This window comes from Varanus komodoensis, unplaced genomic scaffold (assembly GCF_004798865.1).
Source record: "Varanus komodoensis strain SLA01 unplaced genomic scaffold, ASM479886v1 scaffold13_1, whole genome shotgun sequence".
NCBI lineage: Eukaryota > Metazoa > Chordata > Lepidosauria > Squamata > Varanidae > Varanus > Varanus komodoensis.
In genome coordinates this window covers 10,976,717-10,992,599 of record NW_025335408.1, presented here as the reverse complement: position 1 = coordinate 10,992,599, position 15,883 = coordinate 10,976,717, and positions in this window count along the sequence as shown.

Sequence of the window (15,883 nt, the reverse complement as noted above, 5' to 3'; positions counted from 1 at the left end):
ACAACAGCTGTTTACAAACATATACAAGCATTTTATTTCCTGTTGCACATAGGCTTCATGGCAACCCTATCTGTACCAATGCCATTTTGTGTCACAGCAATTTTGTACTTCATGCACTAATAATACTTGCAATAGTCACAAGTGCACTTGCATTTTTCACAGCAAATATGTAAAATAGAAACATAGAAACAGAGTGGGTCAGAAGGAGCCTCCTGGGCCATCTAGTCTGACTCCGAGCTCCAGCCTGCTCCACTCACGACATGCCTACCATGTCGTGGATAGGTATATCCAGCCTATCCCTGAACTCCCTCACTGTTGGGACTTCAACCACCTTCCGTGGAAGCCCATTCCATACCCTAGAGGTCCTAACTGCCAGGAAGTACTTCCTGGCATCCACCCTAAAACTTGGTTCCCCGAGCTTTGCTCCATTGAAATAGTGATAGTAAAATAGTGATGCCCTGCACACTCTCTGGAATCAAGTGGTGTCACCAGACTTTGAGTGACTAGGTCAACGAAATGAGTGTGCAACTGTTTAATGCACATCTATTTTATCTTGGCACACTTTGGCAGCATCTGAGAGATCTCTCGGTCAGCGACACTGATGTGTATTTTGATTTTTTCCTAGTCTGTGTGGTTGGAACTGAAATTTAATTTTACCCATTCAAATTAATTTGGCCAGTTGGACCCCAATTAGGGTCCTGCGTACAATGTGAGTTGTATGGGAAAAGAATAAAAGCTTCTGGTAAGCATGCAGAAGCATTCATATGTTAGTTGGAGATTTATCCATGCTAACCTTTCATGGATCATTGGCCAGTAAGAATATAGAAAGACACAACCCTTTAAGGATGGACAGGCTCAGTAACTCAAAGAAAACTCAAATGTGGATGAAGATGCCAGACCATTATTTGCACAACTTTTAAGGTGTTTGGCAGTGGCCAGGCAAGTGTAGTTCATGCTGTTGACCTCAGTCTTTGGCTTGATCCAAGGATGACCTGAATTTGTAAGGGACAGGAGGCAGAGGACTCTCAAGCTTTCAACGTGAAGCACTCATGAAGACCCACACCCATACACCATGGTGTGAAAGGTAGACTATCAAAGAAAGTGGCTCAGGTTGCAGATGAGTTATCTAATATAGTCATAACCTGTCTTAAATCTGACATCAGTGTCTTTTGGCTTTATTCTGGGAGTAGGAATAATATGAATGAAAAGTCCTTGAAAATGAAAAGGATGCTTAAGGACATGATCTGTTGTTTGTACTTTATGTTTACTTTGGAAATAACCACTCTACCCATGATAAACATGATTACTGTGTAAAGCATGGAGCTGCGCTTAGTAATATGCCTGAAACATATAATACCCTTGCATTCTGCCAGAAAACACCTTTCAGATGTAACTGCAATTCATTTCCACAAAAGTTGAAGAAGGAGCCATTTTTTTTATTTTTTTTATCTATCTGTTATCTAGAAATAGATGCCATTTTAGGCTTCAGCATCCTTGCACTAGCACTTCATATAATTTATAAATTATGAATCCTAATTTCATGTAAATGAAAACTGCTTCATAATCAATTCATCCCTTAAAGTCATAATCCTCTTTTTGTGACATCACAATAATTTATTAGGAAATTGTCATGATGTGATAAGAAGGATTATGACTTCAAGTAAAAATTAACCAGCAGGAACTATAGATAGAGGGGAAAATCCTGTTTTCATGGAGTAATCTTAAACAAATGCAATGGTGAATGCCAAAGTATTAGCAAATATAATGGGGATGGGTGGGAAATTAAGCACTAAGAGTTTTCTAGATTTTTTTTTTAAAGGCTGCGACTTAGATACTGTGCAATGCTTTCCACTAAATCGTTAAATAAATAAATAAATTTGCTTGTAGGTTATCTAAAGTCCATTTTATGTTTGTGTGTAGGATGGGGGATATGGGGCAGCACTTTTGCCATTTAGTGCTGTTCACCTTTTTGCTGTTACTTTTATCTGATAGGCATCAAACACAGTACCGTATATTTCCCTCTATAAGACGTGCCTGACCATAAGACGCACCTAGCTTTTAGAGGAGGAAAACAAGAAAAAAAATATTCTGAATCAAATGGGCACATAATCACAGGCACATTCCCCATCACTTCCCCATGGGCTGCACATCTGACAGACTTACTGCACACACATATTCGCTCTATAAGATGCACAGACATTTTCTCTTGCTTTTGAGGGGGAAAATAGTGCGTCTTATAGAGCAAGAAATACGGTAATATTTATTTTCACACACACCCTCTGACATAAGAATCGAGAGAGAGAGAGAGAGAGAGAGAGAGAGAGAAATCTCTTCTTTGTTTACATTGCTACCCCAACCTGAGGGACAACCGTGGATATTGGTAGATTTTTGTACCACCCCTTCCAAATACCTTGAAGCCAGACATGGCAGTACATCTATTTCACAGCCTACCCAACAGTTAATAGGAAACATAATCTTTTCGTTAAGGAGTCTTCAGTTAGAACTAGTTAGCCATGTTCCCCGGAGTCCATGTTGTTTCATTTGCCAGGAGGGTAGAAAGAACTTTCATTCCTGATTCAGTTACAGTTTCTTTAAACTGGATCTTCTGCAGCACATAAGAGATGAACTGTCTGTTAGTCTAAATTTAGAAGTTAGAAGCAGTGCTTTCTCTGTTTATTCAACTGATTTCAATTCTCTTTATTAACAGAAGTAATTATTTGGTTAATTACAAATGGCATATTCTAATCTATGCAAATTCTGAACCCCTGAATCTCACCCTTCATTATTGCCTTGATCATTCCAGCTGAGCTACAACACCAAACCCCCTTGGGTATTGTATGTACAGAGGCTGGGAGTTAGCAGAGTTGGAATTAATAACCTGGTGAGATCTCTCTGTATAAAATACTTTAAAAAGTACTCTGGTCTGTTAACTCGGTAGGTGGTGACAGCTAAAGTGATTCCCTGAGATATTTAGGGTGGATCAATTCCCAGTTGAAAACTAAAACTTGAGCAATTAGGCATCCGATTTATTTAGTTTACCTAGTGCTGGGATAAGGGCTAGATGAAGAACTTATTGATGGTTTCCAGATATGTAAAATGAAACCCATTATAGGTTTTGCTATAGATCAAATGGAGAACTTGCAATTCGTGAAGGGTTGGACTTCCTTCCAAGGCTAGTGATATGTCAGAAATATGGCCCCCTGGATTCTAGTTTGTTCATCCCGCAATGGTGCTGAATTGTATTGTACAACTTGAGCCAGCTTTTAGACCTTGGGCTCTACAATCAGCCAGGGTTTGTACTTTGAAAACCAAATAGGGAAATTTGCAGAAATCACACTATTTGTGCAATTTGCACAACATGGACAGCAGAAATGGTGTAATTTCAGTGCAAATCACACAAGAACGATGTAGTTACCAAATTCTTAATGTGGAAGTAGCATACATTGCACACATTTCTTTAGGTGTTTTTTTTAAATAGAAATGCATAAAGTACACTCCATGTTAAGGGCAGAAGTCTGCCACATACCCTCAGACTCTGCTCACTTCCAGTCCTTCAACCAGAAACAGGAAGAAAATCCTTTGAGCTCAGATAAGTGTGTCTTTTCTTGCAATTCTGTGTTCTAAAGAATAATTTTAATTTATGAATATTGAAGCTCTCTTTGAATTGAACCCATTATTCTCAACAATAAATTTTCCTTGCATTACTCAAGCAACTACCCTGGACAAGAGCTGTTCTCATTTTTAGAAACAAAATTAAAATAAAGGAGATGACCTAGCCAAAGTTAAATACAAAGTCAAGTCCCAATGATTTCACTAGAAACATTTTAAGCATGTATTCAATTCTCTTTAAAAGTGTTCATCTTTTGTCTGAATCATGCTCAAAGTACTTCATTCTGGACTTATTCAAATGGAACTGCTTTTACTTTTTTCAGAAGTATGCTATTTCTAGAAAATGGAGGCTACAAAATAACACAAGATACACAATGCAGTACAACCAAGTTGTAGTTGACCTACTTTTATGCTTACAGCAATATATTTTTAAAGCCCCTCCAAAATGTTACTCTTATCAATATTTAAATCTTGGGGTAAAATATAAATGGAATTGAACTGATTTTTTGGCCTAAAAACTGGCTTGCAGAGACCAAGTGGAATTTATACGTATTAAAGTAGAGTGGCGGCACCTCTCAAATTCTTAATGTACCATTTTTAGCTCAATCAATGCACATTCCTTTATTCTTTTTTCCCCTCTTTCCTAGTGCAGAGTGAAAGCATTAGTGTTCTGGGGGTTAGCAGCTATCTTTTTACTCTCCTAACACAAATGAGAAGTGGGAAACCAATTTGTTTTAATTAAAGGCTTTTATGCCAGGCAGCATAAAACAAGATAATACAGCTGGGAATTATACAATCAAAAGACCAGTACATGAAGCAATGAAGTAGGCATAAGAATGATGAAAGTCAGGAATAAGTTTATCATGAGAACATTCCTTGTTTCATGGAATATGTGTACTGTGAAAATTCAGCTGAACCATAGGCTGGGGCTTAAGAGGAGCAAAAGGAAGCGAATGAATGACAGGAGTGGACCATGGACTGGACCTGTAATGACAGGAGTGTGGTAAAACATGTGGTATAAGCTGCAGTTTAATGGTCACCTGTACCCTGTGATGATGAACTTGGCAGTGCTTTTCTGACTTAGGTTTCAGAAGAGAAGAAGTGAAAGTAAGGTCAAATTGCTGTGACTATCTTTCGTTTGTTTAGTCGCAAAGTCGTGTCCGACCCATCACAACCCTGTGGACAACATTCCTCCAGGCTGTCTTGTCCTCCACCATCCCTTGGTATCCACCCATCCTCACACCCACTGCACCAGTGACTCCATCTAGCCACCTCATCCTCTGCTGCACCCTTCTCCTTTTGCTCTCAATTGTTCCCAGCATCAGGGTCTTCTCCAGTGGGTTGTTCTTCTCCTTAGGTGGCCAAAGTATTTGAGTTTCATCTTCAGTAGCTGATCTTCTAAGAGCAGTCAAGGTTGATTTCCTTTAAGATTGACATGACTATCTTACCAAATGGTAATTCTCCTAAGGGAGACTGAAATTTATTTTCAATAAATCCCATTTGGCCATTTTACGAATATTCCTGTAAATACATTTTTTAAATCTTGGACAATACTGTTCTTGTAGATTATGATTAACATAACAAAAGTCATATAATATTGACAGTCATATAATATTGATAATATTATATGACAGTCAATATTATATTGACTGTCATATAATACTGACCATTATATATATTTATATATATAAAATAATATAACAGCATGAAGTTTAACACATTTTCTAAGTAGTAATATAGGTTATAGAGGTCTATATGAAACTATATTTCTGTGTATTCTGTGCTTTGGGGATTGCTATTTTTCAAAAAGTTTACCAGGGTTTGGGAACGGGTTGCCATCCAAAATGCCATTAAATAATTACTCAGTGTGTGAGAGTAGTTATTCCTCAAATATTTTGTACAAACTTTTTTATTTTAGTTCAGCGGTCTCACAGCTGAACTTAGTCTATATTCTGTTCATAAATGGTGTTAAACCTGCACCTACATCATTATATTTATACTTTTGGGGAATAGTTCTATCTAATTTATTGTCTCCTTTAAATTATGCACCATTTAACTGAAAAAAAAAAAAAAAAAAAACCATTCTACAAAACAACCAAGTTAACACCGTTATCCATTATCCAAGGGGCCCTTTGCAAGGATCATTCTCCTAGAGCTCAGATTGCCAAATTACATTAAGATACAATTCAAAAGTAAAGTAATAGTTGATTAAGCCTTCCTTTCCCCTCCTAACATGAGCCACAGCTTTGCAAATGGCATAAAAGGACACATTTCTTAAACAACACTTTGATTTTCAAAGAAGGTTGTTTTCAAAGTTACATTCAAAGATTTAAGACACATTTATAAAGGAAGGCTTTATAAACTATTTCTTACTTCTCACTGAAAATGTAAAAACTAAGCCTCCTACTCATTTGCATAGGCTCTTGTTGTGCTGGCATATTTGAATCTCCAGGATTAAATGGATCATTCCTGAATTTCCTCTGCAAGAATTCCTGTATGTCGGCATTGTTGCAATAATCAGATGCTTCTTCCCTGGATCACATTTTAGGAATGCTAATAAGTTCTTTGGCTGTTAATGAGTAGCTGTTACGAGTGCTTGTTCCATCTTGTTGCACTCTGATTTTAAGGCGATAGAAGTCTTTCTAAGTTGAACCATTAAATATTTAAAGAAATGGCATTTTTGCAAAGTCTTGGCACTCAAATTCTGCAAATGTCGAACTTGTTCGTTATTACAATGGTTTTGACCTGCTCACTTTGTTTGTGCTAGAATGGTATCTTTTGTTGTTCCCCTAACTAGCCATTATATAGCCACTAGTAAGATGGGATTCTTCTGCATCCTTCACAAAGAATACCCTATGGGCCCTTTCCATTTCTTCTCGACCAGTTGCTGCATTTGCAGATACCTGTGTAAAACAAGTAATTAGAAAAGAAACTATATTCTGTCTCTCAGTGAATTATTTAATCTTTTAGATGCAGATTGGGATATGTGCTGCAATTTTCCAGCTTTTACATGGGTTGTATCTCTATTTTAATTTTGGAAGAGCTAGATGAATTCTTGCTGCTCTATTTCCATCCTTTGTGTATCATTCTAAGTTTTGTCTCTGAGATTTTACTTGTACTTTCCATAAGCTTCTATTCAAGAAGAGCAATCTAACACCATCCTCTTGCCTGAGCTATGTTTTGTTCCTAGTCTCCAGCGACAGCTCTGGGCATCTCTTCATGTTTCTTGGTGTCTTCTAAATCATTAGTGGGCTTTATTTTTCAATGTGTTTCTGTTTACAGGACAGTCTTGGGTCCTAAAATATGATTTTAACAAATCACATTGCTGGGATATGGGTGCTCCCTGTTACATGCCCTTTCATTTTCTGTGTTTGCTTTCCAGGAAGAGTTGGAATGATTTGTTTTGGAAAAGGGTGCCTTGAGGGATGGAAACTCAGGCTGGTCCACCATATCTCTTTCATGATATCAGACTACCATCTCACCTACTGTCGAGTTGATGAAGCAGATTTAATGCATCATCAGTAACTGGTTCAAATAATGGCTATATAACACAAATTGATAATTTGTGAAGAAGCTGAGGAGGACAGAAACTCACATGGCAATTTGTATAGCCATAGAACCACAGTAGAAGTTTTTAAATCTTTTAAATTTAAAGAAACTTTAAATCTTTAAGTTTCTATTAAATCTTCATTTTTAATAGATTATTTGTGTCATAGAGGTGGTTCCATGAGACCATGTGAAAAATTGGAGAACTCTCTGTGCTATGTAAATTGGGGCCTCTTTTGGAAGACAATCTGAGAACTGCAAAATTCAGGGCAAGTTGGAAAGATTTCTTTGTTTATGCTGGCAGACATATAGAAAAGGGTTACTGTAAAAAGCCCTTTCTGAAAGGATAGTATAAGAACTTTTGGATCCCCACTTCCCCACATTGGTATGGTTTTAGTGGCTACTGAAGTCTGAAACAAAGAGATAAAAATGACTAAAAATATGTATGATGATCAAAATACTGTGATGTTCAGTGTGGTGTAATGACTGAGTGTAGGACTGGGACTCATGTTATCCAGGTTCTTGTCTGCACTCACCTATGGAGTTCACTGGATGACTTTGGGCCAGTCATAGACTCTCAGCCCAACCTGCTACACAGAGTTGTGGTTGTGAAGATAAGAATAAGAGGAGGAGGGCAATAATACAAGCCATCTTGAGTTCCTGGGGTAAAAAAGGTATAAGACAATCAACCAACCATTCAATTACAGTAGAAATGTTGGGTCAGATGCAAGTTCTACCTATTCCAGCATTCTACTACTTTCAGTGGCCAACCAGATACCTACAAGAAGTCCTTAATCTAAAAATCTATATCTCTTCTTTTTTCTGGATTTTCTTTCTGGAAGTCGTCGTCGTCGTCGTCATCATCATCATCATCATCATCATCATCATTATTATAACATTTCTATGCCGCCTCTTGCCGAAGCCTCAGGGCGGCTTACAACACAATAAAATACATTGAAATACAATAGAACATCATAAATTACCACTAAATACAAAAATACAAAAAATACACTGAGATACCAACATAATAATATAAAATTAAAATTAACAGTATAAAATAAGTAAATAAAGAATATAGGAGGAGAAAAGAGAATAGTATAATAGGATGCTGTGAAAAGCCAGTATATAATGTGTACTAGCTAGTACTGATAGTAAAGTTTCTTTTCTGATCTGTTCTGTGATGTTATGAATTCTTATTTGGCTAGTAGTGCTGGACACATTGGGCATAGTTATTAGTAAACTTTTTAGCTCCTCCCTCCCACCCATCCATGTTCCTCCTCATCATTATGACTTATATGCAACTATTGATCTTAGTGTTGTGGAGGAGCAACTTTATGTTCTCCTAAATATATATTCACAATAATGAGATAAGGAGCTGCTTTACTTCACTGTAGAAGATAATGTGTGTTGCAACAGAATCTAGTGTAACTTCCTTGAAGAGTGGCAGTGCAAAACTCTTTTTGGCTATGCTACTCTCTCCTGACTTATGTGTGTAATACGAAGGTCATGGAGAGGAATTAAATGTCATTATTATACCTTATCACTAAATTAAACCATCAGCTGAAATATTTTCTAGGGACAATACATTACCTAGTAAGCAATTTTCTGAAAATAGTGTCAAGCTTTCTAAATGATCGTTGGATAGGACCACCCATAGCCCAGAAGAAAATAAATGCTATTGGAATTAGAAGTAATAAAAGTTTAATAAAGTCAAATTCACTTCATAGATGGGTTCACTATTTGTTTATCAATTAAAGGCGATTTTCCTGTAGGCAATGTTATCTGTAAAGCAAAATGTCAGGACAAGTGTCTTACTGAACTATTATTTTATTAGCAAAAATAATTACTACATTAAGAATCCTTTTCCCATCTTAACATCTATAATCTTTTAACCATTCCTTTAGAAGAGAAGTGCCATCTCTTGCTCAGCCCCAGCTGCTCAGACAGAGTCATCCAGTTCTGAGGAGGCGGCAGAGGAGCAAGGGGGTGAGGAGGTGTTCTCTGTTTCAAGGTTATCTAACGAAGTTTCTCAGGCAGGGTGTGAGAAAGGGAGAGAAATTTTCCAGGGTAGGTGGAGGAGCAGATACAACAAGAACTCATTGACCCAGTCAGTCACTGGAGGGAGAAATGAAATGCCCAGTTGCAAGGTCTCTTGCCCTCTAGTCCTCTGGCAGCAAGATTCACCCTATTGGTGGTATCAGAAGCTTATTGAAAAGGAGGGACAGATTGAAAGGGAGGGACAGAAACTTTCAGAATCGATTCACCTGCTCTTTATATGGGCAGAGACTTTCCCATCAAGCTTGGTATAAGACTACTTAGAGTTCATACTGTCCTGTGATCTGTTAAGTCTCCTCCCCCACTGCCCCCCAAAAAGGGAATTGCTTTTCAAAGGATTCATTTTGAGTTTGGTAAACAGGACAAGAGGGAAGGGACCAGTTCATGACACTATACATAGTTTTCAAGATGTTGGTCAGAGTTTTCATCCTAATGGCTTTCCCATCAGGTCCAAATCTAACTTCTATTCCCAGTACTACAATATTAATTAAGAGAACAATTCCATCAGTGGTGCTGATGTCAGAGACTCTGAAGTATCCCAGGTCCTATTGAAAGAGAATGAGAACAGTCCTCCTCCCCTACCTAGGTTGTATTGTTCATTTGTTTTTGTTTATAAATTTCCACCCATTTCTTTTATTGGGAAGGGACTAATTTACATCAATTCCTTGGCTGGCCTGGAACTGCAGCTAGTTTGGAATGGTGGTCTGTGGACCAGGAGAGTTGTGGATGAACAGCCTCTCATGGTAAGTCTCCTTTCCCTAGTATTGACTTTCTGACATCAGAAAAGATCCTGTTAAAATTGGCCATTTGTGTCTATGCCAGGAGAATGCTTTAAGGCCAGATCCACCCTCAAGGGCAGACTTCTCTTTCTTCCTTGGGAGGGACTGTAGAATTAGATTACCAAGATTCCTCCTGTCTATTCCCTTGTAGTTCCTCCCTTTTCTTTTGCTCCTCTGACTTTTTCAAATCACCCTGTCAGCTTGTTTTTGCAGAGCATTTCCTACTGCCCACCCAAGTCTTACTGGCCTGGTCCTTTCAGATTCTGTAGTCATCTTGTCTCAATGTTGGCATATTTTGCTGAGTTCTTCCTGTTAGCCTGTGGCACCACTAGTTCTTGGTGCTTAGTACATAACTAAATGCCCCCCCACCCTTCATGGATCACTGCCTTGTCATGGCAAAGGAGTGTGTGTAGCTCAATGAAGCTATGAGCTATGCCATGCAGGGCCACCCAAGATGGACAGGTCATATCAGAGGGATCTGACAAAAGGTGATCCACTGGAGAAGGAAATGGCAACCCACTCCATGGACAGTACCAAAAACCCCATGACAGTACCAAAAGGCAAAAAGATATGATGCTGGAAGATGAGCCCGTCAGGTTGGAAGGTGTCCAATATGTTGCTGAGGAAGAGCAGAGGGCTAGTACTAGTAGCACCAGAAAGAATGAAGTGACTGGGTCAAAGCTGAAAGGACACTCAGTTGCAGATGTATCAGGTGGTGAAAGGAGAGTCCGATGCTGTAAAGATCTATACTCCATAGGAACCTGGAATGTAAGATCTATGAATCAAGGCAAGCTGGATGTAGTCAAACAAGGGATGACAAGACTGAACATTGACATCTTGGGAATCGGTGAACTAAAATGGACAGAAATGGGTAAATTTAATTGATGAGCATCAGGTATACTACTATTTAACTGATGACCTGATGACCATCAGGTATACTACTGCAAGCAAGAATCCCTCCAAAGAAATGGAGTAGTCTTCATAGTCAGTAAAAGAGTAGGAAAAGCAGTGCTGGGATACAATCTCCAAAATGACAGAATGATTTCAGTTTGAATCCAAGGCAAACCATTCAACATCACAGTAGTCCAAGTCTATGCCCCAACCACTGATGCTGAAGAGGCTGAAGTTGACCACTTTTATGAAAGTCTACAACACCTTCTAGAATTAACACCAAAAACTGATATCCTTATCATCGTGGGGGATTGGAATGCTAAAGTAGGAAGCCAAAAGATAACTGGAATAACAGGCAAGTTTGGCCTTGGAGTACAAAATGAAGCAGGGGATGGGCTGATAGAATTTTGTCAAGAGAATACGATGGTCATAGCAAACACTCTTTTCCAACAACCCAAGAGATGACTCTGCACATGGACCTCACCAGACGGTCAGCACAGAAATCAGATTGACTGTGTGCTCTGCAGCCAAAGATGGAGAAGCTGTAAAAACAAGTCAGTAAAAACAAGACCAGGAGCTGACTGGCTCAGATCATGAGCTTCTTGTTGCAAAATTTAGGCATAAATTGAAGAAAGTAGGGAAAAGCACTAGGCCACTCAGGTATGACCTAAATCATATCCCTGATGAATATACAGTAGAGGTGACAAATAGATTTAAGGAATTAGATCTGATAGACAGAGTGCCTGAAGAACTATGGACAGAGATTCGCAACATTGTACAAGAGGTAGCAACTAAAACCATCCCAAAGAAAAAGAAATGCAAGAAAGTAAAATGGCTGTCTGAAGAAGCTTTACAAATAGCTGAGGAAAGAAGGGAAGTGAAAGGCAAGGGAGAAAGAGAAAGATACACCCAATTGAATGCAGAATTCCAGAGAATAGCTGGAAGAGATAAGAGCGCCTTTTTAAATGAACAGTATAAAGAAATAGAAGAAAACAATAGAATAGGGAGGACCAGAGATCTCTTCAAGAAAATTTGAGATATGAAGGGAACGTTTCATGCAAAGATGGGCATGATAAAGGACCAAAATGGCAGGAACCTAACAGAGGCAGAAGAGATTAAGAAGAGGTGGCAAGATTACACAGAAGAACTATACACGAAAGAGCTAAACGTCCCTGATAACCACGATACGGTGGTCACTGACCTCGAGCCAGACATCCTGAAATGTGAAATCAAATGGGCCTTAGGAAGTCTGAGCAACAACAAAGCTAGTGGAGGTGACAATATTCCAGCTGAGCTATTTAAACTCCTAAAAGATGATGCAGGTAAAGTGCTACACTCAATATGCCAGCAAATTTGGAAAACTCAGCAGTGGCCACAGGATTGGAAAAGGTCAGTTTACATTCCAATTCCAAAGAAGGGCAATGCCAAAGAATGTTCAAACTACCACACCATTGCACTCATTTCACATGCTAGCAAAGTTATGCTCAGTACAGGCAGGATTTTGAAGAGGCAGAGGAACTAGAGATCAAATTGCCAACTTAGACTGGATCATGGAGAAAGCTAGGGAGTTCCAGAAAAGCATCTACTTTGATTGTGTGGATCACAACAAATTGTGGCAAGTTCTTAAAGAGGTGGGAGTACCAGATCATCTTATTTGTTTCTTGAGAAACCTACATGCAGGTCAAGAAGCAACAGTGAGAACTGGACACAGAACCACTGATAATTGAGTGCTCAATAAAAATTGAGCAAGGAGTTCGGCAAGGCTGTAAACTGTTGCCCTGCCTATTTAACTTATATGCAAAGCACATCATGAGAAAGGTGGGACTAGATGAATCACAAGTTGGAATTAAGATGCTGGGATAAATATCAACAACCTCAGATATGCAGATGATACCTCTCTAATGGCAGAAAGTGAAGTGAAGAGCCTCTTGAAGGAAGGCCTGGAGGAATGTTGTCCATGGAGTTGTGATGGGTCAGACACGACTTTGCGACTAACGACAAAATGCTTCCCCTCATGTTGTGCCTATGGATTTCAGTATAACTCAGGTAAAATGGTCAATGACGCACATTCTTGCCATTCAGCTGGTAAGTATATCTGTTTTCGGATAACAGATGTGATGGGATTAAAATGACATCTGGAACTCCTCTTCAGCTGTTGGGCATAATCCAAAGCAGTTAACTCTTCTGTCTGCCAGCAGTAAAAAGAGAGAGGGAGGGTGGAAGGGAAAATGCTCATCCCCTGTAGGAAAGATAAAGTATTGGGCTTACAATTCAATCTTTATCACTGAACTGATAAAGACTGAGTCATAAATGCTTCATGCTGGCATGTAGAAGAGAGGGGCAACAGCAGACTTGGGGTAACCCTGAGGGTTGCAGACTACCAACAAATCTGTCAGAAAAAATGCATAAAAGCTGGAAATAGAAAAACAGAAACACCTACATAATACCTCAGTAGTTGAGATTGCTGAGGAACAATTGATGAGGCAGAAACATTGATCAGTTGAGGAGCAACTGATGGGGAGAAACACTGTTCTGGAGTGCTATGACATCCATATTTACATGAAGAGAAGGTGAGAGAGTTGCCAGTATGCGTCAATGAAACAATTAAAGACTTTAATGTTGCTGGGATTATACTACACCCCATCTTCCCCAAACCCCAGATAGTACAGTGAGAAGCAGGTGTACTCAGTGTATATGGAATGACTCTAAAAAGTTCTCTGAAATAGAATTTGGTTCTGAGGCTGAACGTGATTTTACATTAGGAATATATCAGAGATTTGTTGATTCCCACATTCTCATTCGGAAGACAAGTCAAGGAGGCTAGATCGGTGGCCTCCATTTCAATAAGATTATGAATCTTTGAGCTGCTATTTACCATTGCCTCATATCCAAGAGGACAAGAGAAAGCTCAAGTTGACCACTGTTATGAACAAGGTCTTCAAGTACATGGGAGATGGAGGGGGTGGGAACAACTTCCTTGACTATGTGGCTTTCATATATTTTTCTGCCACATCAGGTATTCACCTTTCCAAATGCTACATGAATAGGTTGTCCAAAACGTCCAGCTCTCAATTGTCCTGTCTGCTAAATTGACTTCTCATAACATAAGGCACCTGGGATCACCCAACAAGTGATGACTATATTCCAGCATCATAATGTACTAGGGGACAAGTGAGGAAGCCCCTGGAAGCCCCAAGGATGTTAACCAGCCATGGTATTTGTTATTTAATTAATAATTATCCCATACTACCTTAGCTCTCTCAGAAACGGAGGAAAAAAGAAGAGTGAGTATGCTAAGTACAAATTTTAAAGAACAATTCACATTGCCTCAATTCAAGACAGGTCTCCACTCTCTGCTTTAGCAGATCAAGATGTAACTTTGTGACATGGCTTTTAAAAACTGTAACCATGTTTTCAGTATTGCCTTTATTGCTTCATACAGTGTTGCTTTATTGTTTTCATTTGATAATGAGTTATTTTGTGAACTGCTTTGGCAGTTTTGAAATACCAAAGTATTTAGTATTTAGTAAATGAAATGAATAAAATAAATAGAACTCAAAATCAAAACTGGTTTTCCAGAAATGTAAGAAATCACTGGAAATGAGTTTGCTCCGTGATGCATTCCCTTCCCCCACTCTGTTTGCATTTGAATAGTTGAATGACAGGTGGGTGTAAAAATGTGTTTTTGAATAAAGGCCATTTTAATGGTAGGTTATATCATGGATTTAAACAGCCATATTTTCAGCAAAGCTGGTTTAATCCTTTTTGGCTTTAGAATTGCTATGCTAATCATAAGTGAAAATTTGCTGGCATAATTCATATATGGATCATACTCTTGATTCTTAAGTATGTTGATAACAAAATTGCAAGTGTTATATTCATCTAGGCATTTAGTTTAAGACTCAGATTGTAGGATTGATTGTCATTCAGTAAGAGTAAGAAATAATTTATTGCATTAACCTTCTCATAAGGCCAGCAGTATGTAGTGGGGATATCAGATTTCTTTACACCTACCTAGGGTTGTAAAATGAGAAGCTAAGATCTGTGTTACTAGTTTGCCCCATGTCACTGCATATACTAATCTTACAGTAGTATTCTAAGTATTAAAAAGGCAAAAGTATCCAAGCTGCCCATAAGCAAAATGCCAAATCTATATTAGAATAGTATCTTCATAGCCAGAATAAAGACCTCCGAATTTCCATCAGGCATGATGTTGCAAAAAGTTGGAGGGTGGGACTGGGCAATACAAGGAGGGAAAAGTCATGTAGTCCGTATAATCAGTCTTAAAATAATTTGGTGGAGGGTTTCCAGCCATTCAGACTGAATTTGAACCCTATCCATACTACCCTGGCCAGGCTGTTTCTGTTTGTTTGCTTGGTTTTGCTCTATCCCATCTATTTAAATATCTATCTATCTTGTATGATGAAGAGATCTGGATTGCAAAAGCTTTCACTTGCCCAATAAAGGTATTATACTAAAATGGATTCTGAAATCCCAAGCATGTTTTTTCCAATTAAGTCCAAATAAGCTGAATGGGACTTACTTGCTAGTATGCATATTTAGGTTTGCAACCTCAAGCATGGTGTGGTTAATTTTCCTTGGATTTCACCTTAGGAAACATTTTCTCACAAAGTTTCCGTATTATGCCACGCAATGCTTGTCCATCACCAGGCACAGGATGCTGAGATTGTAATGTCATGCCATTGCCGTATCTCTCTGACCATTAATTTTTATCAGCTGTTTTCTTAATGTTTAAGCCTTTCTTGTCTTTTTAGTAGCTCAGCAACTTCAATTCATCAGCTTGATCTTACTGAACTCTCTTCAAGGATTTGCCAAAGGGGACTTTACTGCAGCAGTGGAAGAAACCAGGGATGCTTACTGCACTCCCACTCCTCCATTCCTTTTCTCCAGTGTTGACAAGGGAGACCTGCAAAGAATGCTTTAATCAAGTTCCACTAAATGCAGTTACGGAGCTTAGTGCTGCATGGAACACTGTTCACAGG